We start from the raw sequence: 10980 nt of genomic DNA on the forward strand, positions 1-10980 counted from the left end.
CCACCATCACGGCAGTGCTCCACTGCCACCAGCTCCTGTTTGAACACTTGTTCGCACTCTGATTGGCTGTTTGTTAGCCAATCAGAGCATGAATAAAGCATTACAGACAGACAGACTTAGGCTTTTATAATATTAGAATATTTAGGTCACCATTTGAAATAAGAATCATATACAAGGAGTATTTCTACTAAATTATTTCACTGAATTGCCAGTTTAAAAAGTCATTCTCCCTTACAGTTCCAGTCACACAGTACAGCTTAATGTTCTATACACTGATCTAATAAAAAATCTCTTCCATTTTCACTTTTAAAAATTTGGAGACTCACAACTTTATGTACTCAAAATGGAGATTGATTTTTGCTCTGTATGCTATTAAAATGTTCCACTTCTCACATCACACACTCCCAAAATTTGTCTGACAATTTTTTTAAATGATTCTGAATTAGGTTTCAATCATAATTACAGTGCAAATACAAATGCCTCTGTGTATGAGACAAACCCAGGGGAAATATGTAACCCTGCCTGAACATTAGTCTTGCTCCGAGTTAAAACTTAAGGCTAAAAGCATTGCATGTGAGGCCATTATAATTTTTCAATTAACTTCTGTATCTCTTTTATTCATCTAGTTTCTTGCAATAGTCATAAAGCTGCTTCTTTGTTAATAATTAATAAATTGAGTATTTGTTTGACTGGAGTACCCAAAGGTAGGACTTTTCAGGGGTGCAGGGCCTGTTCACACAATTTTTTTTATAGAGCCAACACTTCATAATTCTGAAGGCCTCAAATGGAGCAGTAAAAGACACACCAAGACCCACTGAAGAAAATGTGGATCCAAGACAAAAGAGTATGGGTCATTTTGGTTTGCTTATTTGTCAATTTAAATAATAAATTAGACATTGCACTGTACTGTCACTCTCTAGTGGACATATGCATAGATATTCATTTAATCTGTGGTGGTTGATGGGTCCATTTTTTGGCTATTTAAATGTTTCGGGGGAGGGGGGAGGGAGGAGCCACTTATTCAGGTACTTTTTTCCAGAACTACCTAAGAAAAACTCACCATCTCCATGAACTACCACCTTGACAAGGTGGAGAGGGTTCCATGTACTGATGATCCTAAGAGCAACACCATTGGGAGTCTTGTACTGTTGGTAGGTTCATGTATGGCAGTAAGGTCAAAGGTGAAGTATCAGATGAAGAGCAGTCTGACATAACACAATGGCCTCAAGAGAGGAGAAGTTGAATCAAAAGGCATACGTCTCAATAGCTGTGAAAGTGGATGAAGGTTGCAGTGTAGGAGTAACCCCAGTTGTCTTGCCACCAAGATGTATGCAGTTGTCGATGCACAATGGCCTCCTCATGTAAAACAAATCACACTCAGGCTTCTCCCACTGGTGCACCATCTACTACAATAATTGATACCAATACCCATAACTTCGACTTAGTTCTGCGGTGATGGACAAGTGGTGACAGGGGCAGATGAAGTGATTGCCAAGAGTCCTTAGTCATGAATCTACGTGCAGGCAGTAGTCACACGATGGTTGCTTTACCCTTGAGATGGGATAGGAGGGTGATTCACCAGCTGTGCTTATAACTGAGAAGTCCTTTTTAGGATCCCCTGTGCTTACCCTACACGTGGAGAGTGCCAGAAAAGGTGCCCCAAACATAGGCTGTCTCACTTCGCCTTACCTGACTAGATAGTCACTTCCAGGAGGATCACTCTAATTGAAGTCAAAATACAAAAATGTCTTTTTTATCCTGGAGTGTACAACCTGTAGTAGGTGGCCTGAAAAGTGACAGACCTGAACACAGAACAGCTATTGTCTCCCAAGAACTCTCATGATATAACATCAATGTTGCTGCTGTCAGCAAGACCAGATGTGCAGATGAAGGCCAACTGAGGAAGGACGGGGTGGCTATATGTTCTTCTGGAAAGGGAAATGACAGGCAAATATATGGCATTGGTTTCACCATTAAGAACCAGATTGTTAGCCAAATGACCAAATTCCTTGTTGGTATTAATGAACACCACATGACTCTCCACCTCCAATTGACCAAGAATTCGCTTACTACCATCATCAGTGCATACACCCTCACACTTGATTGATGCCAACAAAGAACACAAAGAACAGTTTTATACTGACCTTAATAAAATCCCAACTACCATCCCAAAAGAGGACATCCTCCTTGGAGACTTCAATGTGAGAGTTGGCCAGGACTTTAACATACGAAGGGATACGACTGAGAAAGAAGGACCAGGCAAGGCCAATTCTACTCAGTAAGTGTACAGGGCATGATCTTGTCATTACTAAAGCTATCTTCAGACAAAGTGACAGGTACAAAACAACAGGGCAACACCCCCACTTGAAACAATAGCACCTTCTTGTCTATTTCATCGTAAGAGCATGTGACCTAGGAGATGCCCATATCACACGTCAAGAGAGGAGTCGATGACTGCTAGACCAATCATCATTTAGTTAGATCAATCATGTCCACCAGGGCTGGTTGAAATATCAAAAGCAATCCAAATCAGTCTGAAGACAGTGCAACATAAAATGCCTTCAGACCCCTAGACACTGTGAAGCCCTCCAAACATATTTCAATAAGAAATTCACCAAGTTTAGGGTTAAAACTGATAACACGTGTTGAGGAAGATTTGCAAGCTCTAAAAGAGACTATCCATGAGGCTTGCACAGAATCTATTGGTTTTATCACTAGACACCATTAGGACTGGTTTGATGAAAACAATGCTGAGATCAAAGCCCTTCTCACTTGGAAGAGAAAAGCTTGCTGTAACTGGTAAAACTATCCTATGTCCAGTCGGAAGCAGGGAATTTTCTGATGGCTTAAAGGTGAAGCCCAGAGGAAGTTTTGATTTAAAAAAAAAAAAGGTGAGAAGAGAAGGTGAAAGAAATCCAATAATTTTTTTGACAATCATGATGTGGAGCTTTTTCAGTGCAAACCTGTGTATTGACCAAGCTCTTGTAGCCACACCCTGCTTAGATCTGAAGATGGCAGTACACTCCTCAAAGACTATGAGTCTCAAAAACAGCAGGAACGAGCACTACCAAAAGCTCCTAAACCAAGAATTGATGGTGACTGATGAAACCATCAAATCCATCCTGCAGCATCCAGTAAAGGGAGCACTTACCAGTCCACCAACTTCGAAGAAGTCCACCAGGTAATAATACAGATGAAGAACAACAAAGCATCTGGCCCTGATGGCATACCAGCTGAGGTCTTCAACATTGATGGGGAAACTATGACCAACAAGCTGTGATGGAAAGGTTCTCCTGGGCAAGGAAGTTCTGTTGTGTTGGCAGAACTCAAATTTGGCATACTTGCAGAGCAGCCTGAACACAACAGAATTTCCTTGCCCAAGAGAACCTTTCTATCACCGGTCCTCCCATGAAATATGAAACAACTTAACAAGAAAGAAATATAATTCAACATCCTACTTGCCATCAGACACCTTAAGTTAAATAGACTGGTCCAACTTTTATCTGAGCTTAATTTGCATAAAATGAACTTTTCCAGCCAGAAGAAATTACATCACCCTGTAGCTCTCCTGTGCAATATGAAGATTCATTTCTACCTGGGAGAAATTTTACAATCTTTACATTATTCTTTGGCTACGGAAGGGTACGTGAGCCCAAAAGCTTGCAAATAAAGACTTTTTTTTTTTGCAACTATCAAGTTGATCTAATAAAAGATATTGCCTCTACCACACTGACTACTTTTTTTTTTTTACACTAACATAGCTACAACCTTTATCCCTGAAATATTTTCACCATTTTTGAAAAAGGAGATAAGTCTGACTGTGGAAACTATTGAAGTACTGCCCTCCTGTCCATCACTCTGAAGATCCTTGCTTGAATTCTGCTGAACTGACTGTTCCCTCTTGCCGAGGAAATCCTTCCCAAGTCTCAATGCAGCTTCAGACTATGAAGAGGCACCATGGACATGATTTTTGCATCCTGACAGATCCAGGAAAAATGCCACAAACAATACCAGGAACTGTTTATGGCCTTTATTGATTTGACCAAAGCCTTCAACTCTATTAACAGTGAAGTTCTATGGAAGATCTTATCGAAGTTTGATGGGCCAGGGGAAATTTATCATCATCCTAAGACTCCTTCATAACCAAATGAGTGCTTCCATCCTATACAGTGTCTCTGCTATGCAGCCCTTTGCCATTCAAACTGGCATCAAGCAGGTCTGTGTGATCACGCCAGTTTTGTTTTCTATCTTTCTTGCAGTCATTAAGATGCTCATCTGTTACCACCTGCCACATGGCATTGTCATCAAGTATAGGATGGATGGGAACCTTTTCAATCACTCCTGACTCTATGCCAAAACCAAAGTTACCTCAGCCTCAATTGCAGAACTTCAGTACGCCAGTGACTGTACTGTTATTGCACATACAGAGGAGGACCTACAAATGGACTTTAACTATTTCTCTCAAGCATACAAGTGCCTGGAGCTGACCTTTAGCATCAGAAAAACAAAGGTGCTTCACCAGCCTGCCATGAGCCAATTAACCTTCCCCTGGCAAAGATCCTCACTGACAGACAGGAGCTGGAGAATATTAAATACTTTGCCTACCTTGGCACCCATTTCTCAAAGAAGGCCAACATGACAAGCAGATCCAGTATAGGATTCTATATGCCAGTTCTGCCTTCAAAAGATTGAATCATTGTGTATTCATGACTTCGTGACTCAAACAAAGCTCCTGCTGTACAAGGCTATGATAATTCCAACTCTTCTCTACAGCTGTGATGGCCTAGAGGGAACACCTGAAAAGCCTAGTATACCACTAGCACTACATCCAGAAGATCCTTGGCATAAAGTGGAAGGATCATCATACAAACAAATGCCAGTGTCCTCAGTGATGCAAACATAATCAATATGGAACCACTGATTATTCAACATCAGTTGTGGTGGACAGGGCATTGTGTGCACATGCCTGATGTATGTATACCAAAATAACTGCTATACTCACAACTCAGCCAAGGACAAAGGACAGATGAGGGCCAGAAGAAATGCTTCAAGGACACCCTTAAAGCAATCATTAAATGTGGCACTGACATCACAATTTGGGAAAAAAATAGTTTGAGACAGGGCTACATGGCAACACCTTGTGAGACAAGGTTACTTTCACAAAAACTGTCTCACTCTGGAGGCAAAAAAATGACAGAAATAAAAGGATATGAGACCAAGAAATTCATGGTCTAATCCTCCCTTTAACCACCACCTGTGGTGTTTGCCAAAGAATCTGCAGCTCTAGGAACACCCTTCTTAGCCATTGACGGACTCATTTACAACCCTTTACTTGACCCCTTGGAGTAATCATCCTTGACCATGAGGGATTACTGCTGATTATATCATTATATATTAAAACAGTAGTTAAGATGTATCCAGGGCTTTCTAACAAGTTCCTCCCCTGAATGCTAACATACAAGTGTACTAAGGATACTATCCAAGAAAGCACTCAAGTACATGTAGCCCAGGTGTACTCAGGTATATACTCCCCTTCTCTAATTGAAGGGAATTGTTAGCTGGCAGGTGTGCTGTGGGGGAATTGCAGACCTCTCAGTTTCCCTCTGTCCCTATAAAACCAGGCCATGATAGTCAGGGGACTTAACTATATACAAATTTATTTACATTAACTTATCACAAGGAGAAGAAACATGGATATAAACATACATACATACATACATACATATACATATACATATATATAAACAAATAACATAAAAACTACCCTGTGGGTAAATGCTATAAAACCTTATACCAGTGATCCAGATACAGGTAAGTCACAGGTAAGTATCCGATCTGAAACAGATAAACCCCAAAATAAACATAGATAAGCAACAGATAAACTATAGATAAGTATAAGTGAACAATAAATAGCCACAAAAAATACAAATAAATAACAGGTGAAATAATAGCAAAAGGGGGTCCCAGCAGAGCCCTAGGACACTACTCATCTACTGATTTACAAACATGAGAGTTCACAAAATATAAGACACGACACCACTTACAGTGCAAGAACCTCAAAAATAAACTTAATCCCAAGGAGAAATCCCAATGCCCTTGCGCCTTTTCCCAACACCTTCAAGGAAGCTGGTAACTTCAGGTGGGGGCCTACCAGTGGGACCTCCACTTTGAGGAGCCCTTAACTAACCAGGGGGGACTCCCCTTCCCCTGTGGGAATCCTTTTCCCCCGCAACTCACAGCTCCCAGGCCTGGAGAGTGGCCCTCGTCCTCTGTGCCGAGGTGCTCTCTTGCCTGCAGTGGGCTTCAGGGGTCGCTGTCCCCTGGAATAGGGCTCCACTTTACAGGTCTTCTGGGGCCTCTGGCTCAGCACTGTCTCCTGGCTTAGTAGCTCAAGCACTGTCTGGCTCCCTGGACTCAACCTTTTGGTATGGGTTGGAGGCCAAGGCTGCCTTGTGTAGCACCGTGCTCAGTCTGCACCTGGACCCTCCGTGCAGAGCCTCCTGCACTGAGCTCCCAGGCTCGTGCCAGGGGTTGGGGACCTGAGCCACCCAAGGGGCTCCAAAGATCCTGCTCTGTGCACTGGCCTGTGCACCATGTCTCTGGCCGCAAGCCAGAGGTTGCAGACCCGAGCTGCCACACACAGCTCCCAGAGTCTGGATGCTGTGCGCCATGCTGCACACCGAGAGCCTAGCCATTGCAGCCATCCACCATTCCACGCTGATGGAAGTCTTCAGGGGCACTTCATTGCTACTGCTTCGCCCTGCTGAGCAGCTCTCCTCACCTCTTCTAAGCCCCGCTCTTCTCTCTTCTCTGTCCCAGATGTCTCCCCCTTGTGCTGGGCATGCAGGCTTCAATCAGGTCCAGGAGGCAGCTCCTCTCCTCCTCCCCTCAGGAAAGGGGCATGACTTAACCCCTCTTGCTGCCTCCTGATTGGTGGATAGGCTCCACCAATCAAAACAGAAAAATCTCAAGCCTGGGACCCAACCCAAGCTCCGAAAGGCAAGCCTGCTACATATATATATAAAACTAAGAGTTTGTCTACACTGCCTCCAAGCCCAAACTGGGAGCACTTTGATGAAGCATGTTGTTCTTCCATGTGTTTCAGATTCCAAGAATCAGTCTATTCATGCACAGCTTCTCATTCATGCCATAAAGATAGAACCAAAACCAGCCAGGTAGAGAGCTGGAAAACTGCCACTTCCATATGCAACGAGAAATAGAATTCCAGCTTAGCTATCAACAAGAGCTGGGGAAAATAAATGATCTTGTAAGGACAATGGCATCAGACTCAAAGGCCACATCCAGATATGCAGGGATATATATTTGCAGTGGAACAAATTGCCACAGCACACACCCCTGCACTTTGCCAAAATACTCTTGCCAGCTCTTCCCAGCTTTTTAGCCAGTGTGAGCTGGAGGCTGGGGCCAGCAACGGTGCTAGCCCCAGCAGCCTTACCTGCTGGCCTGGAGCAGCAGAGGCACAGGTCAGGCAGCATGGAGCCTTGGCTGGCAGCCAGAGCATTGTTCTAGATGTCCTGGCCTCTCTGTGTATTGATACATGTTTGTTGTGTGTGCATTGAGCTACTTTTTGTTCCCCCCCCCCCCCCCTTTTTTTTTTGCTACCAGGAAATCCTGGTAGCAAATTTTGGCCCCATACTGAAAATTTGCAGCTTGGGGCACATTTGAATCTTTGCCACATACAGTTTCCAGAGCCACAAAGAGCTTTGTGGAGCCGCAAATTGCACGTGCCCTCACATGGGGACCCATCCAAGGAGTTCTCACAGAGGACTGATAGGTAATGCCATCAGAAGAGTTAGGGGGAATGGTTGGGAAGGTTGTTTGGTTTTTTTTTAATTAACTTTTTTTTTTTTTTAAATCATAGGAAAAACAAGAGTAGAGTAGACACATTTGCAGTATGTCTGAACCTATGGCAGGCAAAAATTAGCTTGAGTAATTCCAGGGTTGAATCTACAGTGCACATTACCAATATATCCAATTTAATATCAATGTTATTTTAACAAAATTCTGCTCCATCTCCTTTTTGATTGAAATGTAATAATCCTAGAAGGAAAACTATGCTTCAGATTCATTCCAAGTAGCACTTTGCTTAGCATATTGTTCCATCTGAATTGGTGATTAGGTGTGATTAAACATGTATCAGATTAGGTACCACATGCAAACAAAATCCATGTAACAATGTATTGGGATACAGTTGTGCCACATATATCATTATGGTAGAATGATTGTTATTTGCATACAAAATTTTACTTTTAAAAAGTAGGGGCCATGGAATAACGGAGTTTTAAATTAGATGCAAGAGGTAGATAAGGACTCCTTTGACTTATATTCAGACCCACTCTCAGAGTAGGGGAATGTCAGAAATAGGAAAGAGTTCAGAAGTCATGTCAGGAGAGAGCAGGACAAAGAGCTGCTGAGTTCTATGTTCTGATCGTATTCTATGTTGTACTAGGGCCTAGCTTGCTTCCTGAACTAGAGCCTGTGGAAAAAGTGGCCTTAGAGTAATCTTTCTCCCCTTTTTCCCCCTTGCAAAATACTAAGAAGAATGTCAGCTGAGAAGTCAAGCATTATTATCCATGTGAGTCAATGCTGTAGTTGCTACAATGATATTATACAATTATATGGCATGTAACATGGTTTACATAATCATAAAAGGGAGTGGAATTAGCCTAGGAACCACATATTGTATTGAAATATTGTCCACATTGTAAAAAAAGTCTAAGAATTGCAGAATTCACTAGGCTTCATAACATAAATCTTAAAAATAGATAAACCACTTGAGGTACAAGTATTATGGCTAATTAAGGACAATTCCTGGCATGGCAATGAATACAGTTTCCCATTTAAGAGCAAGTACCAGATAGTTCAGGTAATTTATAAACCAAAACGTATCCTTTTGTCTGTCTTTAAAAATCTCAATTGTGAATCAGCCTGGTAGTGACCAAAAAATCTGCAATCATAGTGTGAAACCATGTCAGATTAAGAGGTAGCAGTCCTGTTCCTAATGGACATAAAACATAATTTCACCACAACTTTAACTAATTGGTATGCTGCTTGGCAATGTCAGCAAAGATCAAGGAGTAGATAGGAAGGGAAACCTTAATAGCTACTCCCCTTCACTGTGTCTGCTATATACATACATAAATAAAGGACTATATCTTCCTTCTCTTCCTTCATGCACAAGTACTTCTGGGAATACCAGTATAGTATTGAAAATACAATAGAAAGTTATATATTATCTGGAAGCAGTATCTTTTAGAAACAATCTTTACTGGGAATAATGGTACAGTTAAAAACATCCAATGTTGCTTACCCAATGATATCCCTTTAGGGAACATCCAGCAGTGATGACTACTGTGTATTCTATACAGTCCCTTTTATTATTCCTACTAAACTGCACTCTAAGGATTCATTTAGAAATTAATTACAGCCCCAGTAGATGTTGTTATTGCAGTGAAAACCTAATGATCTCAGATTAAGTTGTGCCACTACAAAACAAGCAAAGATTGGCAGTACCTTTTCAGTTCAATTATTAATTTTAGCTTTTGTGTTAATCTGAAATTCATTAGCCTGTCTCCTGATAATACAAGTTGGATCCAGTTTGCCAACAGTCAGTGCCAACTCTGAAAATTAGTGCTTTTAACTATCTTGGCAATTGCCCTACTCAAAAAAAAATTACTGGTCCCAGATTTTTTGACACGCTATTTGATTAGTTTAAGAAAAGCGCCTTCAAAATATTCAGGAGATGATGCCTCACAAGGCTAGAGTGGGTATGTCAACATGAGACACTACTTCACAGGGGTTACTGTGCTTTAATTTTTGTACTTGTATAAACAGGTACTAAATAAATGTGCAATAACCAGAGTTACTGCAGAGTAGCACCGGCAAACATTTTTAAATTATGCTACTACGTAGCAGCCAAATAAAACTGTGCAGTAGTGTATTAGCACTGTCTGTGCTGTGACACTCTACCATGCAATATTATTCAGCTGCTACACAGTCAGTGTCTCATGTAGACGTACCCAGTGAGTCTTGTATAAGAACAACTTTGGTAGAAAGGAAATCTTCCTTAGTTTCAAAAATAGTTTTAAACCCATAGTAATCTCTTTACTACACTGTACTAATATTTTATTAAATCTCTAACCCCATTTAATTGATCTTTGAGTACCCTATCCATAAAGATCTATAGGCAAGACATGGAAATAAATGTAACACAGTATAAAATGCTACATGGCCTAACCAAAAGTAGACTAAGCTAAAATAACCTGATTTCTTTCTTATATTAGTTGACTGACTTTCTAGACAAGGGTTAAGGGGTTGATTACAGTGGATTGTGCTGCAAATTGAATTGTTAGGCTACAAGAAAGCTATCTGTGGATTTCCTGAAGGATCTGTATTGAGAACAATTTTATCTTACAATTTTTTAAATTATTTTGGAGGAAAATAAAAGCATGCTAATGAAATTTGCCAGGGACCTTAAGTTGGGAGGCTTCATCTATCCAGGAGGAGAGAAATATCTTACAGAAAAAAGTGAAAGAACTTGAGGACTAGAAAAGAAATAGGATGAAATATAATGGTACAAGATACGGACTTAAGAACAAGTAAGAACATTACCATTAGCCACCTATGTGATATGGTCAGGAAAAGTGCAAATGAATTCCTAGGATTTGTCAGACAAGTTGTTTGTTTGTTTGTTCGTTTTGGGTTGGTGTGGGGTTTTTTTTCTGGATAGGCAGACAAGGTTCTTTGGGTAGATGTGATATCTTTTATTAGACCAACTAAACAGTTGGAAAAATTGTTCTTTGCAAGCTTTTGGGCACAAAAGCTTCGCTGGTGTAATATATGCTCTCCTGGGTAGAATAGAAACCAATATGCAAAATGCAGGTCTGTGAAAATGCAAATGCATGGCAATGAGGATCAGAGGGAATGGAGGACAATAGGAGTGAGACAGGTATGTGGGGA

General features: G+C 41.1%; 1 protein-coding gene across 7 annotated transcripts in view; it reads right to left on the reverse strand.

The window, feature by feature from the left end:
* Nucleotides 1-10980, reverse strand: part of GRM8 (glutamate metabotropic receptor 8) — a 582624-nt gene that overhangs the window by 182068 nt on the left and 389576 nt on the right. The window lies entirely within an intron of this gene.

Source organism: Alligator sinensis, unplaced genomic scaffold (assembly GCF_000455745.1).
Source record: "Alligator sinensis unplaced genomic scaffold, ASM45574v1 scaffold660_1, whole genome shotgun sequence".
Classification (NCBI taxonomy): domain Eukaryota; kingdom Metazoa; phylum Chordata; order Crocodylia; family Alligatoridae; genus Alligator; species Alligator sinensis.